We start from the raw sequence: 27,830 nt of genomic DNA on the forward strand, positions 1-27,830 counted from the left end.
TTCCTCCAGCACTGAATCAGGCCTTTATTTCTCTGCTGTAAACCAGATGAAGTTGGAGAATGCTGTACAAAATCACATATCTGTCAACACCAAAATAGCACCAAGAATGGCAAGAGGTTCACAACGTGAGAGGCACAAAGCAGCCAAGATGACTGAGGCACAGCAGATTCACATCTCACACTGCACACTTGCTCCAGGAACAGCACAGGGAATCACTCATATCATGAAAGATGTTATATTCTCTCTCTCCCCCTCCCTCCTTTCCTTTGCCTTCTCCTTTCCCTTTCTACTCCCATAACATGATGTGCATATGACAATAAGCCACTATAGTGGAACAGGGTAGAAAATATCTAGTTATAAGGGCAACTGACAGCAATGTAGCACTGATACTTTTAAAAATCAAGGTCAATAAGATTTTTGGCCCATTGATTTGAGCTCAACTTCTAAACACAATAGGCCATAGCCATACCATTACCATTTGTTCCTTTTCTATACTGGGATTACACTAAGTACTCCCCTACCTCAGAAGGCAGACACATGGAGGAAGAGAGGTAGTGGGAAGAACACCACTCTAAAAGTCAAGAGACCTGGGCTCTACACTGGCTTTACCCTACACTAGCTGTGTGAACATGAACTGTCCCGTGGCTTTTCTAGACCTCAACTTTTCCCTTTTTAGAGACATAACCGTTATCGTAGACAGTAATTGCTCCAAGATCATTTCTGGCTTTACATTATGCCTCTATTTCCCACTATATCATTTTTTGAAATCTTTTTTTCTGATACTATAAAGAATCTCTTGTGAAGTATTACAGCCTAATGCTTACGAGCTGGGGCTCTGGAGTCCAATAAATCTGAGTTCATAGCTGATGTGGCTGGTCAGGGCCACACTTCATTTTTTATTTTTGTTTTTGTTTTGAGAGTGAGAGAGAGAGAGAGAGAGAAAGAGAGAGAGAGTATGTGTGTGCAAGAGAGAGAGAGAGAGAGAGTGAGCTCGCAGGGGAGGGGCAGAGGGAGAGGGAGACAGGGAATCTTAAGCAGCCTCCATGCCCAGCACAGAGCCAGATGCAGGGCTTGATCTCACAACCAACCATGAGATCATGATCTGAGCTGAAATCAAGAATCGGACACTTAACCAACTGCGCCACCCAGGCACCCGAGGACCACACTTTGAAAACATTGTCTTAGAATGCTGGATAGTATGCCACATCCACTATCCACACTACCTCCATACCCAGAAGAGTTGGGGTAGGTAACCAGCAAACAAATTCTTGTCCATCCACACAATGCCCAGTTCTCTCTTTCCTTGGCATCCATTCATTCACTAGAAAACAATTTTATAATACCCTCAATATTATTTCATTATAAAGTGAAAAATGGATGCTTTCATTATCCAAAAAAGAGAGAAAGGGGCAGAGAGAACGCTTGAGAAAATAATGGCTGAAAACTTCTCAAATTTGATAAAAAAAACATGAATATAAACACCTAAGAAACCCAAGGAATCCCGAACAAAATGAACTCAAAGAGATGCATACTAAGACACAGTATAATCAAACTTTCAAAAGACAAAGAGAGAATTTTGAAAGCAGCAAGAGAAAAGTGAATCATCACATACAAGGGATTTTACCACAATTTTAAAAAAGTAATAAATATTTATATTAGAAAACTTAAGAAAAACAGAAACACATAAAGCATACAATCCAAACCAGCTATAATCCCTTTATCCCAAAACAGCTACTGTGAACTTTTTGGCATATTCTCTTCCAGTCATTTTTAATACATATAAATATTATACTAAGTAATATTTTATATGAATTTTCCCCTACCTAAAAATTTTTTTAATGTCAAATACTCTTTTAGAATGATGTAATAACTTCATACTATTTTATCATATAGGTGAATCATAATTTAACAGTACACATTATCTAGAGCAACATTACAAAACCTATAGGTGAGTAGAGCTTTAGCCTTGGTCCACACCGGAAAAGTATTTCATTCATGCACTCCTTCTGAAAAAGGTCTCTGCAACACCTTTTTAAACAACAGAGCTGCCTGACCCACTACAATCATCAACCAATGCTTATCCAGAGCAGGTTCATCCAAGACTTTTTTTTTTCCCTCCTCAATTCAGTGAAAAAATGGAAACAAGCCTCCACTGATTGGATGTATGGATGGATGGATGGATACAAAGAGAACTTGGTAAAGATAAATGTAAGTGTAGATATAAATATATACCAATAACATACATACATATTTTACAATGTTATTTATCCATAATTCCTAATATAATATCCCCCCATTAGAGTATAAACTCCTAGAGAATAAATGGCTTATGTTACACATCTTTATCTTCTTCATAAACACACCTAACACATGCCCAATATATAGTATACCCTTAATAAATGTTTACTGGATAAATATGATAGTCAAATAGAAAATATCATCCTTAAAAATAATTGCTACCATTTATTAAATATCTTCTCCCCAAAAGATTCTTAAAAATTGGTCTGATCAGAGTTCTCAGAAAAAAGGATTAGGATGTAAAATTTTATGCCCAGTCTTGATTAAAACATTTTTCAACTATGCACAGACATCAACAAATGTTTATTGAGGAATTACAACATGTGAGGCACATTCCAAGCACTGGAGATAAGGGATAAGGCAGCCTATGAGCAGAGACCTGAAGGAAGTGAAGGAGAGAGCCCAGTTGAAATGTGAGGGAAAGCATTCACACTAAAGGAACAGCAAATGCAAAGTCCTTGAAATAAACACTTGTTATGAAGGAGGAACAACAAAGCGATCGATGTGGCTAGAGAAGAGTAGGTGAGGAGGAGAGTGTTAAGGGAAGATGAGCTCAGAGTGGGGGGTGGGTACAGATCTTATAGACCATCATATGGATATGGACTTTTACTCTTAGTGAAATAGATGCTGGCTGGCTGCTGTGTGGAGAATGGGCTGTAGGGGGCCAAAGGCAGAAGTAGAGAAACCAGCTAGGAAGCTATGCAATAACAGAAATAAACACTAGTAGCTTGGACAAGGGTAGTAACCAGGATGATGGCAAGAAATGGTCCAATTCTGGAGGTGCCTGGGTGGCTCAGTCAGTTAAGCGTCTGACTCTTGATTTCAGCTCAGGTCATGATCTCACGGTTCATGGGATAGAGCCCACATTGGGTTCTGCACTGACAGCATGGACCCAACTTGGGGTTCTCTCTCTCCCTCTCTCTCTGCTCCTTCCCCACTCATTCTGTCTCTCTGTCTCTCTAAAAAAATAAATAAATAAACATAAAAAGAAAGAAATGGTCCAATTCTGGATATATCTTGTAAGATACAGCTTACAAGATTTTTCAGTGAATTTGACAACCCAAAGTTTTATTTTGCTTGATGAACTGCAAGACTCCAATGTTTTTGGCTTAAGCAAGTAGAATGCTAGATTTGACACTTAATAAGAGGAGTAATACTTAGGAAAGTTCAGGTTTGGGTAGGGAAAATGAGAGTTCAGTTTGGGGCATGTTAATTTCAAGATATCAAGTATTCATTCACAGGAGATGTGAAAGCAAAAGATGTAACTTTGGCTATATATAGATGGCATTTAAAGCCATAGACCTGAATGAGATCACCTAGGGAATGAAAGAAAACAGAAGAAAATGGAGTTGAAAAACAAGCGCTGAGACATTTCAACATAAAGAGACTAGGGAGATAAAGAAGAACCAGCCAAGAAATAGTGTCCAATGAGCTAAAAGGAGAATTAATTTTTTTTTTAATTCCAGTGTAGTTAACATAACAATGTTATATAGTTTCAGGTGTACAATATAGTGATTCAACAGTTCCATATATTACTCAGTGCTTATCAAGATAAGTGTACTCTTAACCCCCTTCACCTATTTCACCCATCCCCCACCCCACCCCACCCATCTCCCCTCTGGTAACCATCTGATTGTTCTCTATAGTTAAGACAAAAGAATTTTTAAAAAGTGGCATCTTAGAAACCAAATGAAGACAAGAGAAAGTGATTGTCAGTTGCTATAGAAAGCTTAGGTAAGATGAGGGCAAAGAACTGATTAGTAGGTACAATGCTATGAAAGTCACTGATGGTACCAATAATATTGTCCACTCATTTACTCTTTCTATAACAACTACTTGAGGGAGAAAACTTACGCCAGCCAAGTGACAAATGGTAATCCAATAAAAAACTCAAGAAATGGTGAGATAGCAGGCACAAAATGGGAGCAATGAACCCAGTAAAACAAAGTTAAATTACTTCACTGTGGCTGTAAATGTTCACGTAATTATCAAGAAAATGTGAGGGGGGGGGTTGGGTTTTTTTTAATGTTTATTTATTATTTTTGAGAGACAGAGTGTGAGTGGGGGTGGAACAGAGAGAGAGGGAGACACAGAATCCGAAGCAGGCTCCAGGCTCTGAGCTGTCAGCACAGAGCCCGACGCGGGGCTCAAACCCATGAACCATGAGACCATGACCTGAGCCAAAGTCAGATGCTTAACCAACTGAGTCACCCAAGCACCCCTGAAAATGTTTTTTTTTTTTTAAGACAAAACATATAGGTAAAATATATCTACATGGATGGTGATGTGAAAATAAATTTTCAGGTTATGTCTATAAAATATTTGAAGTATTAAGGAAGAGGTAAATGTAAGAAAGGATAAATTAAAGCATGCTAAATATGTCTTCTTATTTGTTTAGAGGTTATAGATATTTTTATTTTTTATATTGATTAAGTATATGTGTATTGATTAAAGGACCATCACTAGTAGAAAAGAAAATGAATAATAATTTTCAAGAATTTTTAAAAGAAATCAGTGAAGTGAAAGAAAGAAAAAGCTAAAATAAAACACCCCCCAAAAGTATCAGAATATACAAAATTAAATGACAGGCATAGGACCATATGAGCAATCAAAATATATATTAATAGGCTACATTTTTTAAAGGAGTAAAAAACTGTGAATATAAAAAATCATCCTAAAATAATATGACACAAAAGGGTGGTGAGTACAATGCATCTCGTATGTAAACAGATAAGCTATGACCACATTTGTTTGACAGTAAATTTTTAATCTTTTGTTTTTTAATTTGAGCATAGTTGACACACAATGGTACATTAGTTTCAGGCATACTTGTCATAGTGATTTGACAAGTTATGCATTATGCTGTGTTTACCACAAGTATAGCTACCACCTGCCCCCTTACATCACTATTACAATGATCACTGACTGTATTCCTTTGCTGCATCTTTTATTCCCATGACTAACTCATTCCATAACCAGAAGCCTGAATCTCCCAGGCTCCTATTTTACAATAAATTTAGTTCACAAAAGTTAAATGAAACAAGATAGATACTTTAAAAAATTTTTTATGTTTATTTATTTTTGACAGAGAGAGAGAGACAGAGTACAAGCAGGAGAGGAGCAGAGAGAGACAGAGACACAAAATCTGAAGCAGGCTCCAGGCTCTGAGCTGTCAGCACAGAGCCTGACACGGGGTTTGAACTCATGAACCGCGAGATCATGACCTGAGCCAAAGTCAGATGCTTCACTGACTGGGCCATCCAGATGCCCTAAGATAGATATTTTATACTGATTAGCAAGTATAATCTAAGAAGACATAATAATCCCACATTTTTATACACCAAAACACATAGCATCTAATTACATGAATTAAAAACTGAGAAATATAGAATTTATTCAATCCAAAATACCAGTGAGAAACTCTCATCTCAGGATTTATTTCCTCAAAGAAAAAATATGTGAAGATTAGAATAATCCAATCCAATTAGAATAATTCAATCCAATCCTTTGACTCTTTAGAAAATGTATCTATATTTGCATATTCATTTCAAATATCCATGGAACATTTATAAAAGTTGATCATTTAATAGAGCACACAAAAAACCTCAATGAATTCCTAAACCAAGAAGTTCAGTAATTTTCTCTGACCCAAAACAATACAAATAAAACAACTTAATAAACAAAAAAATCTAACCAGTTATAGACTCTGACAATAGAAATTGAGTCATGAACCAGTGAGAAAATTAAAACTAAGTTACAAACTATTTGAAATTAATAACAAAACCACTATGCATTCAAATGTAGGAAATACGGCCAAAGTTGTACTCTAGGGGAAACTAGTTCCTTGGCCTGAAGTGTGTTTCCTTGCATTCTCTGTATTCTGCAATCCGATTCATTAAATGCCTCCATATTGGCAAAACCATTCTGTACCTTTTATCTGGCATTAATTTTCTTGCCTCTTTGCTTCCCCAGCACCTTTTATTTTTTTTTAATTTTTTTTTAATTTTTTTCAACGTTTATTTATTTTTGGGACAGAGAGAGACAAAGCATGAACGGGGAAGGGGCAGAGAGAGAGGGAGACACAGAATCGGAAACAGGCTCCAGGCTCTGAGCCATCAGCCCAGAGCCTGACGCGGGGCTCGAACTCACGGACCGCGAGATCGTGACCTGGCTGAAGTCGGACGCTTAACCGACTGCGCCACCCAGGCACCCCCCCCCCCCAGCACCTTTTAAAAATCACTTCATTTCACATCTACATCATTCTGCTTGGTTTTATAGACACTTGAGTTTGTGTCCATCTGAACCCAGTGGACTTCTTGCTACTTACTAGAGTATAGAGAACTGGCTTTGTCACCTTTCTACCAACCCAGGACACAGCACTATTAGTCACAGCTCTCTAACAGTAAGAATGTAGGTTGGGAAGAGGTTAGAATCCTAGCCTCATTATTTTGGAGTTGTCTGAATTGGGGCAAGCTGCTTAACCCTCCAGCCCTCCTTCTTCACTCATAAGTGGGGCCAGTGTCATCTCTTCCAGAGGTTTACATAATAAAACACCAAGCACAATGTCTGAAACATACCTTTGCTAGATAAATGGAAGCTGTTATGAACTTTGAAACATTCCATGAGTAAAGGAAAAACCCAAGAAATAGGGGAGGAGTGAAAAACCATGGAATTTGAAAGCCAAACAGACTTCTCAAATCCTGTTTCTGCCAATCACTTAACAGTATGATCCTGGGCAAACAAACTTAACATCTTTGAATCCTTATCTCCTCCTCTGTAATTCCGTGAAGTTACAGATTAGAAATTGGCCATATACAATGCTTAGTAGGGCACCTGGAACACTAAGTGTTTATAAACAGTAGCCCTTGCTGTCACTCCCACATTGCCTCAGTTAGAGGTCTTCATGAATGTCTGCTGAATTGAAGTAGAACTTTACTGTCAGAATCTCACTTGGATTGGCATGGTCCCCTAAGAACCCAAAAAGGGTCAGAAGTGACAGCAAGTTATCAATTTAGTGAGGCAAGAAGCCCCCATGTGTGACTGTGGTTCAGCAGGGGTCAAAGTAGCTGAGGCCTCACAATTAAAAAGTAATCTCATATGAGGTTGTCTTGCTGAATAATTTGGTAAAAATCCTTTTCATGAAGTTAGATCATTAAAATTGACACCAGAGCAATCTCTGAGACAGCCCTAGGCAGGTTTCACTCCTCATTAATATAAATTAAATTTCTCAGGAGATGCTGTGAATCTCCCCACCTGACAAACAGTGTTGACATTTACTGGATTTCCCTCTGACCTTTCTGGACTTAAGAAATACTTCCAAATATTGACTATGAATAAGCTATTATTTTTGGTTTTCACTTCACAACTATTCTTGAGAGTAAAGTGATTTTGTCTACTTTATTTTTCAGAAAGACCCTTCATTTAATGTGTCACCTTCCATTTTATGCCTAAGAACACATGAGGTTCTGCATGCCTAAAGAGGAGCAAGTGTGAAATGAATGACAATTCTGGGGCATTATTCTTTATTGGAGATCTTTTTTCCTCCATTAAATAAAGACAGGCGATTTTTTTCTTCCTTAGAAGTCAAAGCTAAAAGTCTTTCAATTGGTTTCTCAAATACAAGGAATGATAATAAAGGTATATTAAAATATCACTGTTACTCCTTTTGTTGGTACTAATGAATTTCATTAAATTACATAGTTGTAAAATGTTAAGAGGGACAAAGCTTCTTGCTAAGTAAGTGATTGGGTAGAGGTGGGATGCCGAGAATACTGTTATTAAAATATGCAAACATGAATGTTCACCAGGGATAGTGTAGACTGAAGCTTCTGGCTCTGTCATTTCCCTGCATCCAGCTGTCAGTCTACCTAATTATTACAGTGCCATTCTGGCAGATGAATTTTGATGAATTACAGAATCTCAGAGCCAGAGGCATCTTTAAAATTACCTAATGCAACCTACATATTACTGATCAGAAATCATTTGCTCAAAGCTTTAAAGCTCATTAGTGGTCAGAGCCAATGCTAGCATTGAGCTTTCTGTTCTCTTTGCCCCATTCCACATTCCTTCACGTTAGGATTAGAGGTAAGGACCACCACCACTATAGAGATTCATGCAGGGGTGACGGTAGAAGGCTAAGAAAAGCAAAAAGTGACTACCTAGCTAGAGACTTCAGGAGCATTGTCATCAATTGATAACCTTTATGAAAGTCAGTAATAACAGAAATGTCAGCTAGTCACAGTGACTAGACTAGTAATCATTGTAAGAGGTGTTAACAGTCAAAGGAAGGATACACACTAAAACTACACTTGGTGGGAGCACCCAAAGGTTAAAACACAAAAGATAAAGCACTATTTCTACTTGGTCATAGAACCATCTGATTATCTAAAGTTTCCAAATGACCTTCTAATAAGGCTAGACAAGATCATAATGGAAGCAATTCCCATTAATGTCAACTTGGTTTATGATTCTGTCAAAATTTCCATCATAATTCCAAAGATCTAGAAACACAAGCCTCTCAGCCAATAAATACCTTTTCTTTTTGATCATAATATTGTAAACGATGATTTTTATCACGTCGGAACACTCTAGTAGTAGAAAATAAAATGTGATGCATCATTGTTCACATGACACCTACACCTACTTTTGAAAGAAGGTAGGAATGCTCTGGTCACCAGCTTGAATATGTCATCAATCTTTAAGACAACACACTTTTCTTCTAAAAATTGATTTGCCATGAGTAAATTGAAATAAACTTCCTTTTAAAAAATAAATATAATTTTGGGGTGCCTGGGTGGTTCAGTTGGTTGAGTGTCCAACTTCATCTCAGGTCATGATCTCACAGTCCATGAGTTCAAGCCCCATGTCAGGCTCTGTGCTGATAGCTCAGAGCCTGGAGCCTGCTGTGGATTCTGTGTCTCCCTCTCTCTCTGCCCCTCCCCTGTCCAGGCTCTGTCTCTGTCTCAAAAATAAATAAAAACATTAAAAAAAATTTTTTTAAATAAATATAATTTTGGGGGCACCTGGGTGGCTTAGTTGGAAAAGCATCTGACTTCGGCTCAGGCCGTGATCTCATGGTTCATGGGTTCAAGCCCCACATTGGGCTCTATGCTGACAGCTCAGAGCCTGGATTCTGCTTCCGCTTCTGTGTATCCCTCTCTGTCTCTCTGTTCCTTTCCTGCTCGTACTCTGTCTCTCTCTCTCTCAAAAAAAAATACACATTAAAAAATATAAAAATAAATAAATATAATTTTTTGAGGAATCATTTGCCCAAAACTCAGTTCTTAACTTTGAATATTTAAATATGATCACTAGAAAAAATATGAATGGAAAATAAGATTTAAAAGTCAAGATGTGCAGCTGAGCTGATTTATAAAATAAGCTACAACTTTTAAAATACCACTTTTTTTTCAACTGCTCTGATTCCAATTAATAAAAAATATATGTACTGAAAGACATTTGAAGTTAAAGACTTTTTTCCCCACACTATTGTTTCAACTCTAGGTAAATAACTCAAAGCAAAATTATAAGGAAGGAATTGAGAAACAATACTAAAAAAAAAAAATGCATCGCCCCCAATATCAACTTAACAAATATTACTGAGCAACTACAATGTGCAAGGCCTTCTCCTAAAAGTTTCATCACAACAACCTCTGAAGAAGCTTTCATTCTAGTTATAGAATAAGCACAAAAAAACCACTATGATACCCAATCTAATGTGAGAGGGGAATCAGAAAAGCTTAAAGAAGCAGCAGCATTTGAGAGGGGACTTTTGGGAAGAGTAAGATTTTGCAAAATAGGACAGGACAGCAAATAGAAGAGTAGAGCAATTTCCTGGTCCTAAGGTATCAATTAAAAAACTTTTGAAGGAGGGGGAGTTGTTTCCTGCTAACAATATTAGAGCACTTTATACTGTCTTTAGACTGCATTTTTCAATTTATAAAACATTTTCTCCTTTCCCTTCCCCTCCTTCTTCTTCTTCAGGAACAGATATTAGGGGTTTGAGGTGCCTCCTTGATGTCCCTATTGAGAGAAAATACCCAAAGGATCAAGGGCTTCCAAACAAAATAAAGCACTCTTTTATAAATTTCTCAGAAATGGTATGAGTATCACATTCTAAGACACAGATGGACAAGTATTATTCCCATTGTATCCATCACAAAACAGGTTCAGAGGGGATAGTGATGACCCAAATGAAAACAGTGGGTGAAAAGGAGCGCTTGCAGGAACTCAGCCAGGTCTTCCAAAGTTAAGAGCTTTTCACACTAGTTCACCAATGTGAGGATGAAATTCAGAGTCAGGCTATACCACCTTAAAGTCCCAAGTGACTATTTTAGGCAAAGTCCCAAGTGCCCCTATTTTAGGCAATAATGTGAACATAACATCAAATACAAACTATGATAACTTCCTTTTCTTCCCCCAAGACACTGTGTGATAAAAGGCCCAGGAGAAAAAAAGTGGAAGACCTGTATTTTAGCAAAAATAAAAACAGATAACAATAAGTTAACAAGTTCCTATGAAGTGAATTAAAATATCATACAAAATCTAGAATTTCAAGATCGTTAGATCCACATTTATAAATTGATCATGATGCCTGATTATAGGGAAATCAAATCTGCTGAAAGCAAGTTTATTATTGAGTATGTTTTTTATGAAAAAAAACCAAAGTATGCTAAAAATATGGGCAAGGCCAACAAGCTTTGTGGTTGTTGATGTTGTTGGTAAACAAGATTCCATATCTACTGAGGTATGAATAATAAACTGGGGATCTGACTAGAGAGCCAGACAGCTTCTAACTCAGAGCTGCTACTAACTGGCTTGGTCAAGGTACCTCATCTCTCTAGACCTTAGTTTCTAATCTGAAAAATGAAACAACTCAACTAGGTATTATTTATGAGTTCTTCTTTTCTAGAATTGAGTCTATTAATACCCAAACTTTTGGACATATGAGAGGCAATTGAAAAGACTACATGAGCCATTTTCCCCTAATGGAATATAATAAAACTTGCACATCTGAAAACCTAAAATGCACACAAAACAGGTAAGTCAAGCTTCATGAAACCACTATAATACTCGTACTTACACGGCACTTTGGTGTTTCACAGTGCATTTTCGCTTCATGTTTCCTCCACACCTTGAAGCCACACTCATAAGTACTTGCAAGAGAAACAGAAACCAATAGTCTATCTCTTTCTTGCAATGCTGGAGATATTAAGTAGCAATAGAGTTTCAGTGTAGTATTTATAAAGGTCCTACAAGCATGTTTTACAATGATTATCTCAGGCTCATGATAATTTTACTCTGGCAGAATTTATAACAGCAGATTATACAACTCAGCTAAAATGGTCTCCAAGTATAGTATATTGTTTTAAACTACAATGAAGGTTAAAGATGGTTTAGAATTTCATAGGGTCATGGTGGCAGGAGATAATCCTGGTTTGATTTAGGGAGCTCTGTAAATAAAAACAATTTCACTCACTTTCACCTTTATATTTTGACATCTGGAGACTGGTTTGTGGAATCAGGAAAATGACAGATGAGACTGAACAGGAAATGCTATTCGGTTCATGTCCCAGGGATATTATTTAACAAAAGTGCTGAGTGAGCTATTTCAAAAGCTCAGCTGGAGGGAAGGCATTCACTATATGCTATTTATGATGCTCTTAGAAACATCTCAGGAGGTATAAATTTTGGCAACTTATACACATTCCTTTAGGCACTTTCCTATATTGGTTCCCTGCATTCTATATACAGAAAATTCTTATCCATCATAAAAAGGAGAGATATTATCATTTCCAATAGGAAGCATATGCATTTTGATGATGTAAGGAAAGCAAGTTCAGTATATTCTGAGGTACTGGATCAAGAAGTAAAGACATCTTGCTTCCGAGAATCACTGAGGACAGTCTTTATGGGTTTACTACATGATACTACATTATGTGTACAATTTTGTACACACACACACACACACACACACACACACACACACTTCTACCTGAGAACTATTAAGAAAAAATTATCATGCAGATCTTTGTCAAAAAGCTAAACACATAGATTAAAAAAATAGTTATGCAGCCAAAAGAATAATGACTTTTACTGAAATGATTGATCCCTACTATCAATGAATTACAGGAATCTAATAAGCAATTATAAACTCCCTCCAATTTCCACAAATGATAACATATAGCAAAAATCTGAATTTTAACTTTTTTCTGACCTCTTACAAAAGTGCTAAGAATCTAAGAATCAAAAGAAATGTGCTGCAGTGCCTGGGTGGCTCAGTCGGTTAAGCATCTGACTCTTGGCTCCGGCTCAGGTCATGATCTCGCAGTTTGTGAGCTGGAGCCCCACATCAGGCTCAGTGCAGCCAGCGCAGAGCCAGCTTGGGATTCTCTCTCCCTCTCTCTCTGCCCTTCTCTGGCTCTCTCTCTCTCTCTCTCTCAAAATAAATAATGAACTTAAAAAAAAAAAGAAAGAAATGTACAAAGAGAAGTAGTATCAGTTGCACAGCACATCCTTGATAATTCTGAGCCAAATTATGTGTTTGTTTTATTGAATTTTCAAAATATCAAACCTTAATCTTTAGCAGAAAGTTTCCTATATATTGTATTGTTTGAAGATATATTAATGTGGGTTTAAAATATTCATATAAAAGTAAATTAGGCTTTTAGAAATAAACTTGTAAATCCTAAAATGTACTCCCTTTGCATGATAATAGTCCTGGTACATTATCTGCTGCTATTCTAGAGGTGATCTATAACCTATTTAGCCTTTGCTTACATGTTCATGTTCATATTTATACCTTTCTTCATGACTTTTTAATAAGGTTTCTCTTGCAAAAGTTTAGCAATTAGGGCTTGAGCCTTAACTGTTCACGCCACTGACAGAATAATTTATACCTTAGGTCAAGACAAAGATGGGGTGGAGACAGGAAGTAGGAGGTTGGAAGAATGGACGTGAGATATCAGAATCATCAAGGAGCCCACATTGTTCCTAACCTTCTGAGCACCTGTCCCAGTCCTGCCCCACTGCAAATCTGTTACACTGGAAAAGGGCATGAGTAAGGAAAAGGATAAGTATGTCTGCCTTTGAAAAAGCTCAACAGGTGTAAGAATACTGACCCTGATGACTGAAAGACAACATCTTTGGGGAGATATTAATATTAAGTCAAGGAACAAAGGATTCGGAGGTCCAATAAGCTCGGGAAGTGACACACCCTAAATCTCCCTTCATGGGGCTCACGCTGCACATTAGCACAATAAACTCTGAGAAGTTTAGGAATAAAGAAACCTGTTAAACCTTATTCAATGATATTAAAGTCTTATTCATCTATGAAGCTTTCCCTCAACACTAACTTGGGAAAATAATTTAGAAATCTTGAAATATTTATGAAAATGTCCCTATTCCATTGTATGGGGGCTCTGTGTCAGAAGATGTGTGTACTGGCACTTTAGTACAGTGACCAGATTTTTAAGAACATCCAGTAAAAGCTAAATCTTATTCAAGTACAAGGTTATTTACTTGGTAATGGTGTCATAGTAGTTATTAAATGCATTAGTCTGCTCAAAAGCCACCATTAGCACTACTAAAACCATCTGTACCACTGGGTCCCTGACAGCACAGAGGGCACAAAGTTATGATGTCTGTTTAATCTCAACTGTCTCTAAAGAAATAAGACCACTTGTTATATTTCAAAGGCCTTCCCTTCCCCATCTCCACACCATTGCTTTTGTTTTTGCTCTGCATGGAATGCTCCCCCTACTAGGTCTTCAAATGTTAGTCTTACTAAACCAGGTACATCTACCTACCTAAACACCAGCTCCCCCATGAAGCCTCTTCTGGTTTTCCAACTGGCTGGCTTCTGCCTCCTTTTAAACCCCCCAACCACTGTGAGTATCTCTTAAAGCAAGAATCAAATTCTTATTATATAACCACAGGTCTTCTAACCTCACCCTCCAATTAGATGGTAAATTCATTAGGGATGGGAACTGTGTTTTTCTCCCCATATACATAAAGAAATTTAGGCGTAGAAAAATGTAGCAACTTGCCAAAGGTCACTTAACTAGTAAGTAGCAGTAGTGAGATTTACACCAGATCTGTCCAACCCCCAAACCCAGGGTTTTGCTGTTATCCTCCATTCCCTCCAACTCTCAGACAGCAAGTCAATGGTTCCCATGGCAACAAAAAGACCATAAGTCACAATCTATTGGAGAGAGGACACATAAATTTCTACCTATCTGCCCTGCCTCATTGCTTGGCTTCTGACTCCATGTGTTAACTCTACCTTCTGCTTGTAGACCTTCATTCCTCCAAATATATTCTTGGAAACAATAGTAATGAGAGATGTAAATCATGTTTTAGAAAGAGCTTTATGGGAAACTGTATGCTAAACAAAGTTAAAAATATTGGCTACTTACTGCATGACTTTGTACATCATTTAATATGCTACTATGCAGCATTATATACAATTTTTATATATATATTTCATATTTTTAGAGGCATAAGATATTGGCACTTATTTTAAGTATCAAAGAACAGAACTATCCTTCATAGGTTTCATCTAACTCAATAGAGCAGTGCCTCAAAGAGTTTTATTTTAATAACATCATTTTCACAATATAATATATACATAACAACAAATTCATTTCAAAACACTTAATAACATGCATCTAAATAAGAACTATCATAACCAAATACTATAGGATTTAATGTTACTAGGATTTAAAACTAGCAACAGTCTACTTTGTGCCAGCAAGTGAGTGATTAAGTGCTACCCACACAATGTCTGACATTTAATGAGGGAGTCACATGGATACAGAATATGTTTCACTCAATGATTAATATAGGTTCACTATATTTAGTTTGTACTTGAACATTTCACCTTTTTTTCCCCCATCCCTGAACTCAGCCAAGGACATGGGATAAATGTGATGACTAAAAATCACGAAGTTTTGATGAATGAAAAAGATGAGAATAAGACTGATTCTTCTAGGAGAAAATGAGACTTTCTTCTAGGAGAAAATGAAACTTTCCTCCATTAAGTCATTTTTAGACTAGTTGCAGTTATTTAAAATAAACTCAAATAATATGTGCCTCTCAGGAATGCAACTAGGTGACTTGGGGATACAGGTGAGAAATTTTTCATTTACACACTTTTATATCTGTAGTAGGTAGAACTGTGTCCCCAAGAAGAAATCTATTCAAGTTGCAACACCTCTCTCCCCATACTTATAAAATGTGACTTTATTTGGAAATTGGGTCTTTGCAAATATAACCAAGTAGAAAAGAGGTCATGGTAGGTTAGGGTGGGCCACATTCCAATAACTAATGTCCTTAAAAGAAGAGAGAAAATTGGATGCAGACACAGAGGGGCACACGGAGAACCCCAATGATGACAGAAGCAGACAGAGAGAGAAATGGAGTTGCAAACCAGAATTTCCCCTAACCAACAGAAGCTAGAAGAGGCAAGGAAGGATTCTTTCCTAGAGCCTTCAGAGAGACCATGGACCTACCAACAACCTTGTTTGCAGACTTGTAGCGTCCAGGACTTAAGAGAATGAGTTCCTGTTGTTTAAAACCACCTACAGCGGTACTTTGTTATGGCAACCTTAGGAAACAAACACAACACTTCTAAAATTTTCTACATTGCAACTATACCCCATATTCAAAAATCAATCAAATTAAAATAAGTAAGTTCAAGGAAATGAAAACACAAGCCACAGACTGGAAGAAAATATTAGTAAAGCAAAGATATATCTGATAAAGGAAACTGTCATTTAAAATACACACACACACGCACACACACACACAAACTCTCACAGCTCAATAGTAAAATAGACAAGTAAATAAACAGAAAACAGAAACAATTGAAAATGGGCTAAAGCTCTAAAAGACACCTCACTAAAGAAGATATACAGATGGCAAGTAAGAATATAAAAACCTGCTCTAATCATATCATATGTCATCAGGGAAATGCCAATGAAAACAACGAGATACCACTACATACCTATTAAAATGGTCATAATCTAGAACGGTGACACCACCAAATAAATGCTAGCCAGCAGCAAGCAGGAACTCTCACTCATTGCTGGGAGGAATGCAAAATGGTACAGCCACTTTGAAAGACAATTTGACAGTTTCTTACCAAACTCAACATATTCTTACCACACGATCCAACAATCACACTCCTTGGTATTATACCCAAAGAAGTTGAAAACTATGTCCACACAAAAATCTGCATACAAACGCTTATAGCAGCTTATTTATAAATCCAAACTTGGAAAAACCAAGATGTCCTTCAGTAAGTGAATGAAGAAATAAACCGTGGTACATCCAGACAACGGAATATTATTCAGTGCTAACAAGAAATGAACTAAGACATGGAAAAAATTTCAATGTATATAACTATGTTCAGAAGCTAATCTGAAAAGATTACACGTTATACGATTCCAACCAAATGACATTCTGGAAAAGGTAAAACTATGAAGCCAATAAAGAGATTAGCAATTGCCAGGGGTTACGTTGGTGGGAGGGATGAATAGGCAGACCACAGAGGATTTTTAGGGCAGTGAGACTATTCTATATGAAATTATAATAGTGGATGCATGTCATTATATAGTTGTCCAAATGATCAAATGTACAACACCAAGTGAACTCTAATGTAAAATGCGGGCTTTGGGTGATAATGATGCATCAACACAGGTTCATCAACTGTGAGAAATGTACCACTCTGGTGCAGGATGTTGATAATTAACGAGGTCATCCATGTGTGGGATAGGGGGTATACAGGAAATCTCTGTACTTTCCACTCAAGTTTGCTGTGAATTTAAAACTGCTCTCAAAAACAAAGTCTAGGGATACCTGGGTGGTTCAGTCGGTTAAATCTCTGACTGAACTTCAGCTCAGGTCATGATCTCTTGGTTCATGAGTGACATCAAGCCCTGTGTCCAGCTCTACGCTGACAGTATGGATGCTGCTTGGGATTCTCTTTCTCTCTCTCTCTCTCTTTGCTCCTCCCTTGCTTGCATGCACTCTCTCTCTCTCTCTCTCAAAATAAACAAGTAAACTTTTAAAAAAGTCTAATAAAAAATATTTTTAAATCACAAAGTAAGCCAAAAGTTGTTGTGCTTTTTGTTTTTGTTTTTGTTTTTGTTTTACAGTAAACTCTACTCCCAATGTGGGGCTTGAATTCATGACCCTGAGATCAAGGTCACATGCTCTACTGAGTGAGCCAGGCAGGTACTCCAAATTCTGCTCTTTTTTATATTATAATTTATTAACCATCTTGAACCCATGACTAAAATATGCTACTTTCCCTCAAAGCTTTACATGTTCCTTTGTTCATTTCATTCATTTATTCAAACTTCAGCTAAAGTGCTAATTCTGTGCTAGATGTGGTAGCCTGGGAAAGGTTCTAGAGAATCCAGAAACCAGACACTTCCTGGCCTTTAAGATGATGTCTACTCTACTAAGTAATTAGAGAGGAAATAGATTATATCAACTCATAGTAAAAGCATTATTCATGTATCTTGGAGAATTAAGAAAATGATCAAGTTTTTAAGTGCTAGTCAACCATGTACAAGAGACAGATGATCTTTCTCCTTCCCTCTATTCAAAGATTAATGATATCAAATATATATTAATTACTTAACTGTTTCAAGAAAGATCTTGGGAGATCAGATGCAAACTGCAAGAGAGTGAGGTCACTGTATATGTGCCATGGCATGAAAACCCTAATAAGAATTCTGAAAAGGAAGAATAAGTATAAAAATTTTAAAAACATACTTGAGGGGCAGCTGGGTGGCATGGTCAGATGAGCATCTGACTTCAGCTCAAGTCATGATCTCACAATTCATGAGTTTGAGCACCGCCTCAGGCTTGCTGCTGTCAGTGCAGAGCCCACTTTGGATCCTCTGTCCCCCTCTCTCTGCCCCTCCCCCTCTCATGCTCTCTCTCTCTCTCTCAAAAATGAATAAACATTTAAATAAATAAATAAAAGAAACACATGAGAGAATAGTTGAAAATGGAAGCAGATTCTGAAATCATTAAAACTTTAGTGTTAAGAGAATGAAAATTAGAAACTAATTGTTGGAGGATTCTTTCATCTTGAAAAAGAAGGGGAAGAGTGTCTTGAATTTATTCTGAGAAGACACTGATCAAAAACAAAATTATGTACAAATCAGGCTCAACAAACTTCTTCACACTATTCTCTCTCCTAACCTTCTGTTTCTACGCTATTGCCAAATTAAGAAAATTGTTAACTCAGTTTCCAGAAATTGACAGCATAATTTAGTGTTTTATCAGCATGAAAAAAAAATTGGAAGAAAACATTTAAGAGAAATGGTGCCCTCTCTTGGAACCAGGTCCTCAATCTTCGTAGAAGTAAAAATACAGCAGAAGTATCAGACACCATGTTAACATGCATCTTCAATTCACATCCAAAGGATTGTTGTGTAAACCTATAATTAAAATCTTTGCAAAAAAAAAATAATAATAATAATACAGTCCTCCTTAGTGCCTAATTATATGTATGCATTGGTATGCTTCAAAATAAAAGAACATTACCTTACAGAGTGGTGTTTTTAAAATGCTGCTGAAAAAGTAAGAAAAAATAACAAGCTGCTCTCTATATTAGGAATCACATGCAACCAAGCATTTAAAAAATTACCATAAAGTAAAACAAAGAACTACTATCCTATGAAATACACACTGAGTTTCACTATATCCCCAAATCCTAATACCACTGTATTTGGGGAGTTGAATGTAATCAATGGAAGAAAATGGAGTAAAGGGATAAAGCTGCAAAATCTGGGTTGGAGGGGAGAAGGACTTGTGGTAACTTGTTCTTGCTCAAAATGCCCCAAATCAACCTGATTAGATCAACCTTAAGTTCTTGACAGGTTAGGAGCTGGTTTCCCCAGAGGACTAGAGATACTTCAGCACAACTTTTTATTCTGCTTGTACTGGTATTTGGTAGCAACTTCAAATGTAATAAAGTAAGGATTCAAATGCATTTAAAGTAAGGATTCCTTGCTTTAAAAAAAAAAACTGCATAATGCTATTTCCTCAGTAATACGAAGTAATAGGAACACATATTTGAGAGTAGAATCATTTGGATTGCTACTAACTTAATAGCAATGAAATCTTCCACTTTACTGCAGTAAAACATTATGACAAACCCCCATCTAGAGGATGCGAAAATGTTATTGCATTTCTTTTCCAGAAATGTATATACTCAATCAGCAAGTGTTCTTCCCCAAGCACCAAATAACTCCTTCCAAGGAAGCTTGTTTTCTGAACTCTTCACCCTACATTCTTTCTAAATTTTACTCCTCTCCATTTACCCAATTTTACTTAACTGATTGTGAATCCAAAGACACATGTTTCCTATTTTCATTTGGCTGTTGAAAAAAAAAAAAACTTAATGTACATTAGGGAATGCATGGGTGAATGTGGGAGGTAGGAGAATGGTGAAAGAAAATAATAATGGTCAAAGCAAAAACAAGAATATTGTTTTCTTCCTATTGTTGCCAGGAAGATGACAGAAATTTCCTCTCCTTGTAAGGAATTACCTAATTATAGGAAAGAGTATGCTGTCTGCTTATATCCATCAAAAGTGGATATTTTAAAGAGTACTACAAGCTGTCCTCTTAAAATGGGGCCAGAAAAGCGAAGCGTGGGTAACTGCATCAAATGAGTGACAGCAAGAAGCACCATCTCAATACCTGTCAATCATACGTTTGCCATCAACTGTCTGTTCCCTGATCTCCTAGAGCAGCAGTTAGCAAATGGTTGTCTCCAGATCAGTGGCATCAGCACCAGCTGGGAAATTAAAAATCCAAATTACTGGACCCCACTCTAGACCTGCAGCATCAGAAACTCTAGGGATAGGGCATATGAATTTGTTTCAACAAGCATTGGATGGGATTCTGACTTGATTAACCATGTCCTACAGCAACTTACGATCGGCCAATTCATTCTGGCTTTTAATCATATGCTACTGGAATTGTTACTAAACATTTTCATGTGTATATATTCTCCAACTAATTTATAAAATCCTTGGGGCAAAAATTCTCTCTTGTCCCCTTAGCTTTCTCTTACCCACCAGCACCTTTCCCAGAGCTAATAAGCAAAGGTAATATAATGAGCATTCCTAAGGACAGGAAGCAGGGAGGAGAACCTTGGAAAGAGTTCTTTTTTGAACAGGATATTCTAGTCCACCTGAGATATCTATTTTCCTTAATTAAAATCTAGGAATAAAAGGCCTGAGTTCTCCAATTTACAGTCTAGAAAGGACTCACTCATTCTTAAGATAGAACTGCTCAGCATCAGAATTTGGATAATCCAACTGAAAAACAAATTAAAAGTTATATAAAATATTTCCCTCAAAGGTTTGGCAACCTTGAATAGAGCGGAGAAGAAGAGGTAGCATTTCTTTCTCAGAAGCACACAGTAGGAGTCACATACAAGGGAACGTTCATTAGTTACCCCTCTGGCAAGATCTAGCCTTCCAACCTCTTTTAATATGAAAGTGCTGTTTTGTTTGCCTTCTCTTTCTTCGCTACATTCACAACATAAAAGGTAAATACCTCCCCTCACACACAGGGTGTCCTCTCTATCCTTGGGCAAAGTGGAACTAGTTGCTCAGTTGCTAATGATTCAGGTTATGAGTTTAAAAAATGTTGGGAACTTAGTGGTGGTTCCTGGGGAGGAATTCTTCCATCTGGCATAAATAAATGAAATTTGTTCAGACGGGTTCTGTTAGCATTGAGTATGTATCCTGCTAAGCTGAATGTTTAGAGATGTTCCACATTATGATGGCAAGGATCACCTGTACCTCCCTTGTCCTAAACCCCGTATTTCTTAAGTGTCTGCACACTTGAGAGTAAGGCTTCTCTTAGGTTCCTCCACTCCTCCAGTGAATACATCCAGCAGGTTCTTCAACCAGATCTGAAAAGGGGCCTTCTTTGGGACTGAATGTTTATAAGCCCCCAAAATCTATGTTGAAACTCTAACTCCCATGGTATTTAGAGATGGAGCCTTTGGAAGGTAATTAGGTTTGGATGACGTCATGAAGGTGGGTCCTCATGATGGGATTAGTGCACTCCTAAGATATCAGAGAGTTCATGCATGAGCTTGCTCTCTCTCCCTGCCATGTGAGAACAAAGCAAGAAGGCAGCTATCTATAAGCCTGGAAGAGAGCTCTCACCAGGAGTCAAATCTGTCATACCTTGATCTTGGACTTCCCAGAACTGTAAGAAATAAATGTTTATTGTTTAAGCCACCAGTCTATCATATTTTGTTACAGCAGCCTGAGCAGACTAATGTAGGCCCCAACCATGAGCTTCTTTCTCTTCCATGGCTTCTCACTATACCTCTCTCCCCAAATTCTTAGTAAAGATAAGAAAACATTTTATATGTATATGCCAATGCAGGTATGAGCTAAATTATCTGTATACAGTCCAACTGGGCCAATATAAGTGGTGCCCTATGGGGAGGAGATAGAAGGAACCAGCTGCCCAGCCTCCAAGAAAACAAAATGGTTTCTAGGAACCAGGCACAATCAGAAAGCAAGAGAGCTGTCAGACCTCAAGAGGAGATGAATACTAAGGCAAGCGGCATCTCAGTAGAAACAACTGCCATCCCCAGCTTGCCATGAACTAAGACTTGGGAAGAACTTTAAAGATGGCAAAGACCAAATTTCTCTCCAGCCTGGTGGGAATGCACAAAGTCCTCTGCTGAAAATTCAGCTATCCAGAAAGAATTTTAAAACTGAATATTTCTTACAAACCTCAATTTGAAGTCAGATATATACCTGTGACACACACAGCTCATAATAAATAGCCCTTAGAGGAGAATTCAAGTTAAATCCAGGTCTCTGCAGTGAAACACCTGAGAAAATATCAGACTTTAAAAAAATGCAAACCTTTGTCCTAGGCTGGATTCTTGCAAACCTACATGCTCTAGAATGTGGCAATGTCTGTTTCTCTTGGCTAGTTAGCAAAACTGCCCTTTTCCTCCATAGTTAGGGGTCCACAGCCTATGATTGGTTACCTAGGTGCAGAAGTCATTCTCAAAGGATATAAAAAGACCAAAGGCTTTTTGTCACATGCTAGGCTCAGGTTGTTGTGTGCAAGACTCAAAAAGAACATGAAATCTTTTTTTACTCCCTCTGTGTCATTAGGGAAAATGGGACATGCCCATCTCCCAATAAGGCACTTCAACCATTGTAGTTGTGCCCTCACAGAGCCTCTGCATTAAAAAGATCTCTGGTAACCCAGTGCAGGGTATATGAGAGTTCTGAATTTCCAGGGCCCTGTTGTTCACTAGGAAATCAATTCCTCTAAATATAAAATTTAGTGGTGCTGTCATATGGAGTAGTACAGTATCTGCAGTAGCATACAGGAGCACATTCAGAGAAGAGATTTGAATTTTGGTTGGGAACACAGAGATGGATTTTTTTCTAACATCCTGTTTGCAAATTTTCTCCTACAAGTCATCTCTGCTGAAGAAGCTAGGCATGATATACACATTTAAAAAAAACAAACCGGAGCGCCTGGTGGCTCAGTCAGTTGGCTGTCCAACTCTTGGTTTTGGCTCAGGTCATGATCTCATGGTTTGTGGGTTTGAGCCCTGCGTTGGGCTCTGAGCTGCTGATGCAGAGCCTGCTTGCAATTCTCTCTCTCTCTCTGCTCGTCTCCTACTCTCTCTCTCTCTGTCAAAAATAAATAAACTTAAAAAAAAAAAAACTAAAGTAATTGGGATCTCATCCAACATCAGTATCATTTTCCTTGTTCTCCTTCAACTCGAGGTCTGCAGTTTGCCATAATCCCAGGCTAGCAATGTGGCAGCATGGTCTCCAAGTTCTTCCCTCAGAAGCCGTCAATCCCTTACATTACTGTCACAAGTGACTCAAATTTCAAGTATTAGAGATGAAAATCTTCTACTTTAAACACTTACCAATTAGTGTCATCATGAAGGATAGATTACTTTGCATCATTCGTATACAAGTTGTATACTTCCTACAAAAAGTAGATTTGCTTCAAAGAATTGGTCAAAACAGGTGCCACTGAGACCATCAAGATCCCCGTAAAGCTTCTGTTCTCATGCTTTTCCTAAAAGAGTAAGGGGAGCCTTTTTAAACATTTAAAGACTAGGGCTTAGAGCAAATGGGAGAAGGTGTGAAAAGTATCTCTTTGTCTGACTCTGAGAGTGAAACCTGCAAAAAAGCTAGGGTTTGTGTGTGTTGTCACTGAATGTTAGGGGCCCCAAAGGCAATCCAGGGGCCTAAATGTTCAAGAATCATTCACAACCATTCTGGATGTACAGCATGGCATAAATGGTCCCGAAGACACATAGAGTCTTGGGTTCAAATCCCAGCTGCTAGCTATGTGATCTGGACAAGTTTTATTTACCCTAAATGTGTTTCCTCACACATTTATCTTCCTATAAAATAAGGAGAGTAATAGAATCTACTTCATAAGATTGTTTAAATGATCATTGAATGAGAAGATACGCAAGCACTTAGCATAGTACCTGACACGTAGTTAAATCCTCAACAACTCTGAGCTATTTTTTCCTAATTTTTAAAACTCCCTCTAAATCTCCCTGTTAAGTGGGACATCCAACCCAGAAGAAAATTAGGATTTTCATTTTGCTTTTTGAAAGATGTGCTAGAGTCTTAATAGAGGGAATGAATTCACATTTAGAGACTTATTTACACAGGGGATGCCCAAGCAATATTTTATCCCGGCCACAATGGAATCAGATGCAAAGCTGCTATAAATATCCAGAAAACTAGTATTTTTAACAGCTCAATATTGAAGATAGCCTTGATATTTTATAATTCCAACATCAATAAAGCTCTTTAATATTATTCCAGCTAAGTAATTCTATAATAGACCAAATAAACTCTCTTAATCTATAAGATGCAAAAAGGGGGAAACTAGATCAGTGAGTTTATTTTATATCAATAATCCTGTCTTTTAAAAATCTAAAGACATGATTCTATACTAGTAGCTACAACTAGGTGTTCTGGTTTAAATATGTATAATAGTCATAGTTCTGGATATATAATGCTGTATAATAAACCCAAAGTATCTTTTTTTTTTGAGAGAGAGAGAGAGAGAGAGAGAGAGAGCGCGCGCGCACAAGCAGGGGAGAGGGGCAGATGGAGAGGAAGAGAGAAAATCTCAAGCAGGCTGCATGTCTAGCACAGAGCCCCGACTCAGGGTTTGATCTCAGGACCATGAGATCATGACCTGAGCCAAAATCAAGAGTCTGATGCTTAACTGACTAAGCCAATGTCCCCAAAAGTATTTTAAAACAATAGCAATGCCTATTTTGTTCATGAATCTTCAATGCAAGCTCAATGGAGATAGTTTATTTCTGCTCCAATCAGCATCTGCTGGGCCAGCTCAAAGGCTGGGGGCTGAAATCATCTGAAACCTTACTCACTCACATATCTGTATGTCATCTAAATGGGGAAAACTCATCAGTTGGGAACTGGAACAGCTGGGACTCCTCTGGCATCCCTTCTCACTCGATGTAATTGTCTTTCCACGTGATCTCTCTAGCATGGTAGATTCAGGGTACCTGGACTCAGGCTCATGGGAACAGGTCCCAAAAAAAGTGGGGTCGGGAGGGAGAACCAGGAAGAAACTGTACTGCCTTTTATGGCTTCACCTTGGAAGTCACCCATCATCAGCTCCACCACAATCTAGTGATCTGCCCAGGTTTAAGGAGTGGGAACGCACACCGCCTGTAGGTCTGTGAAACCACACTGTAAAAAGGGCATCTAGGATAGGATATATGTTAGTGGGACCATTTTTTGGAAGATATACTCAGCAGCAGTTAGCTTTCACACAATAAATCAGTCAAGGTTCTTGGTTATAAACAACAGAAACCAACTTTGGCAGACTTAAAGAAGAAAAAAAAGGAGTTAATTCGAAGGTTATTGAAAATTCTAAGACTCAAAGATAAAGCTGGATGCCTGGCCTGGAAATGAGCCAGAGCTAAGGGAGGCTGGGAAACAGAAGTCTCAGCCTCAGAAGAATCCCATTAACATACCTTTCTCACCCCCACTGCCTTGACTGGACAGTGGTGGTGCCTGACTCTCAACACTACCACTGCCAACAATAAACTGCCCATGCTTCTTTGAGTCATGCTTTCAAGATTCAAAGATCTGAGTAATTCCGACTGGCTTAGCCTATCACATGTCTGAGACCTAACAACAGGGACAAGAAGAGGGGAGATATGATCCCCTGCCCCCCCCCCAAAGGCCCATACAGCAAATAATTCACCCAAACAAGAATAGAAGTTCAGGTGCCGGGTAGCCAAAATCCCAGCAAATATCTGGTAAACAAAACGAACAGTCCTCTACAACTTTGAAATGAAAGATCATACCATTTTCTGGCAGCAAAGAGGAAGAATAGAGGCTAATTAATAATCAAGTTTTAGCATGGAATAAAGACCAAATCTTCAATCCATGATGCAATCCATAAGAATAAGAAAATTCCTCACAATGAAATGTATTAACTAAGATAATAATTCTACTGTAGCATAGTGAATTCTAACACTATGGACATCCCACAAATAGAAATGTGCTTGTTTTCTTCACAGAAGATGGCCTCGTATACCCAGTGCAAGGGTAGGTAATATTCCAACATCCACCTATAGGTCAGCTGTTCTGAATTTAAAACAAAATTTTCCAAACAACAATTAGGTTGCTAGGTTGACACATAAGCATCTAATTAATCTGAAAAAAATGTATGTGGTAGACTACAGACAATAAAATTGCCTATAGAACATAAGGAGTAGTACTTAAAGTTTATTTATTTGTTTTTGAGAGAGAGAGAGAGAGAGAGAGAGAGAGAGAGAGGGAGGGAGGGAGGGAGAGAAAAAATGGGGGAGGGGCAGAGAAAAAGACAGACAGAATCCCAAGCAGGCTCTGCACCATCAGTGCAGAGCCCAACGCAGGGTCTGAACTCACAAACAGATCATAACCTGAGTGGAGATCAAGTGCTGGACGCTTAACTGACTGCGCCACCCAGGTGCCCCCATAAGCAGTATTTAGAACATAGCTTTAATGAGGGAGAATACCCACATGCTCATCAGAACCTTGAACACTCTTGCCTTAGTCTTGGCAACAGACCCTCCTTGCCTCATCTTTAGTGGCGGCAAAGGAAGTGCACTGATACGGTGGGAAGAAAAGACTCCGTGGCAAGGGGATTCTCTGTATGGAAGGAAATTTTGCACCTTGACTTTTTAAAAATCATCTCAGACACCACCTAAATATTAGGACAAAGGATCTACCTCAATCTTTCACAAACTTTTGAACGAAAATTGTTGCCAGACAAGTGACTCTCCCCAAATCCTAAACAGTATATTTAATATCTTTATATAAGTTTTGAATGTAATAAAACTAGTAGTACGTTGTTTTTCCTATATTACTTTAACAATAAATTAAAATATAATTGAGATGTTTACTATGTGCTACATCTCAGACACTAATTCTAGTTCCTTATCATGTGAGCACAAAATAATGGAGTAAAATGTAAACTCCATGAGGCCAGGAACCTGCCCTGCCTTGTCTTGTTCAGTGCTATATCCCCAGTTCCTAGCATGGGGTATATGGCAGGTGCTTGACAAAAATTAATGGCTGTTGTTGAAGCTTCAAATGGATGGGAAAGAGAGAGGATTAAAAAAAAAAAACAGTTTTGAAAAGAAAGTAATAATGAGTTATTTTAGAAAAAATATTTAGGCCAGTGATATCTTCTATAAGTGTGGTTCATTCATTTCTTCTGGACAGCTGGATGCTATTAATAACCTCTAAACCCTTCTCCTCCAAAATTCAGATGCTTCACCTCTTTGCCCCCACCCCCCAAATGACCAACATATATTTCTTAAACTGCTGAGTGACCGCCAGCCGTCAGCTTCAGTGCACACTAAAAGCCTAGCTCACCTTTCAACACGATAGGAGTGTCTCACTTGGGGCAAAGATTTAGTTCTCTGGAATTACTGTTCCAAGTAAGATGGAGAAAAGATCTGTGTTGCATATAACATAGCTTCAGTGTTCAGGGACTGCTTTTAAAAATAAATAATATATTAAAAGGATGCTTTAATTGGAACACAAAAGTGGCCTTTTTCAGCTTAATAAAAATATTCAGATTATGCTGTCTGAGTATACAATATGAACCACAGTCAAAGGGGAGACTTCAATATAAATATAAACCTTTTAAATGATACCTATGTAAACTAGTCTTCAATATTACACAAAATAAGAAAAAAAGGGAGGGAGGAAGGAAGGAGAGGAGGGAGAGAAACATGCACATAATTTAGCTACAGAGCCTGCTGGAATAAATCACTAAATTTTAGGATTGGAAATAAACCGTGAGACATACCTAATCATCTCATGTCGGTTTAAAAGCTATCTAGGAGGGCACCTAGGTGGCTCAATCAGTTAAATGCCTGACTAGATTTTGGCTCAGGTCATGACCTCACAGTTCGTAAGATCAAGCCAAGCCCTGTGTCCA

General features: G+C 37.9%; 1 protein-coding gene and 1 long non-coding RNA gene across 3 annotated transcripts in view; both read right to left on the reverse strand.

The window, feature by feature from the left end:
• The window catches only part of PPM1L (protein phosphatase, Mg2+/Mn2+ dependent 1L), a 289,323-nt gene that overhangs the window by 156,212 nt on the left and 105,281 nt on the right, over positions 1 to 27,830 (reverse strand). The gene's annotated exons all lie outside the window — the stretch shown is intronic.
• Positions 930 to 10,620, reverse strand: LOC128315252 (uncharacterized). The gene is made up of 2 exons (XR_008297864.1): positions 6,525 to 10,620; positions 930 to 6,273 (listed from the first exon to the last, which is right to left on the reverse strand). It is a non-coding gene; the product is annotated as an uncharacterized LOC128315252 (long non-coding RNA).

The sequence above is a fragment of the Acinonyx jubatus genome, chromosome C2 (genome assembly GCF_027475565.1).
Source record: "Acinonyx jubatus isolate Ajub_Pintada_27869175 chromosome C2, VMU_Ajub_asm_v1.0, whole genome shotgun sequence".
Taxonomy (NCBI): domain Eukaryota; kingdom Metazoa; phylum Chordata; class Mammalia; order Carnivora; family Felidae; genus Acinonyx; species Acinonyx jubatus.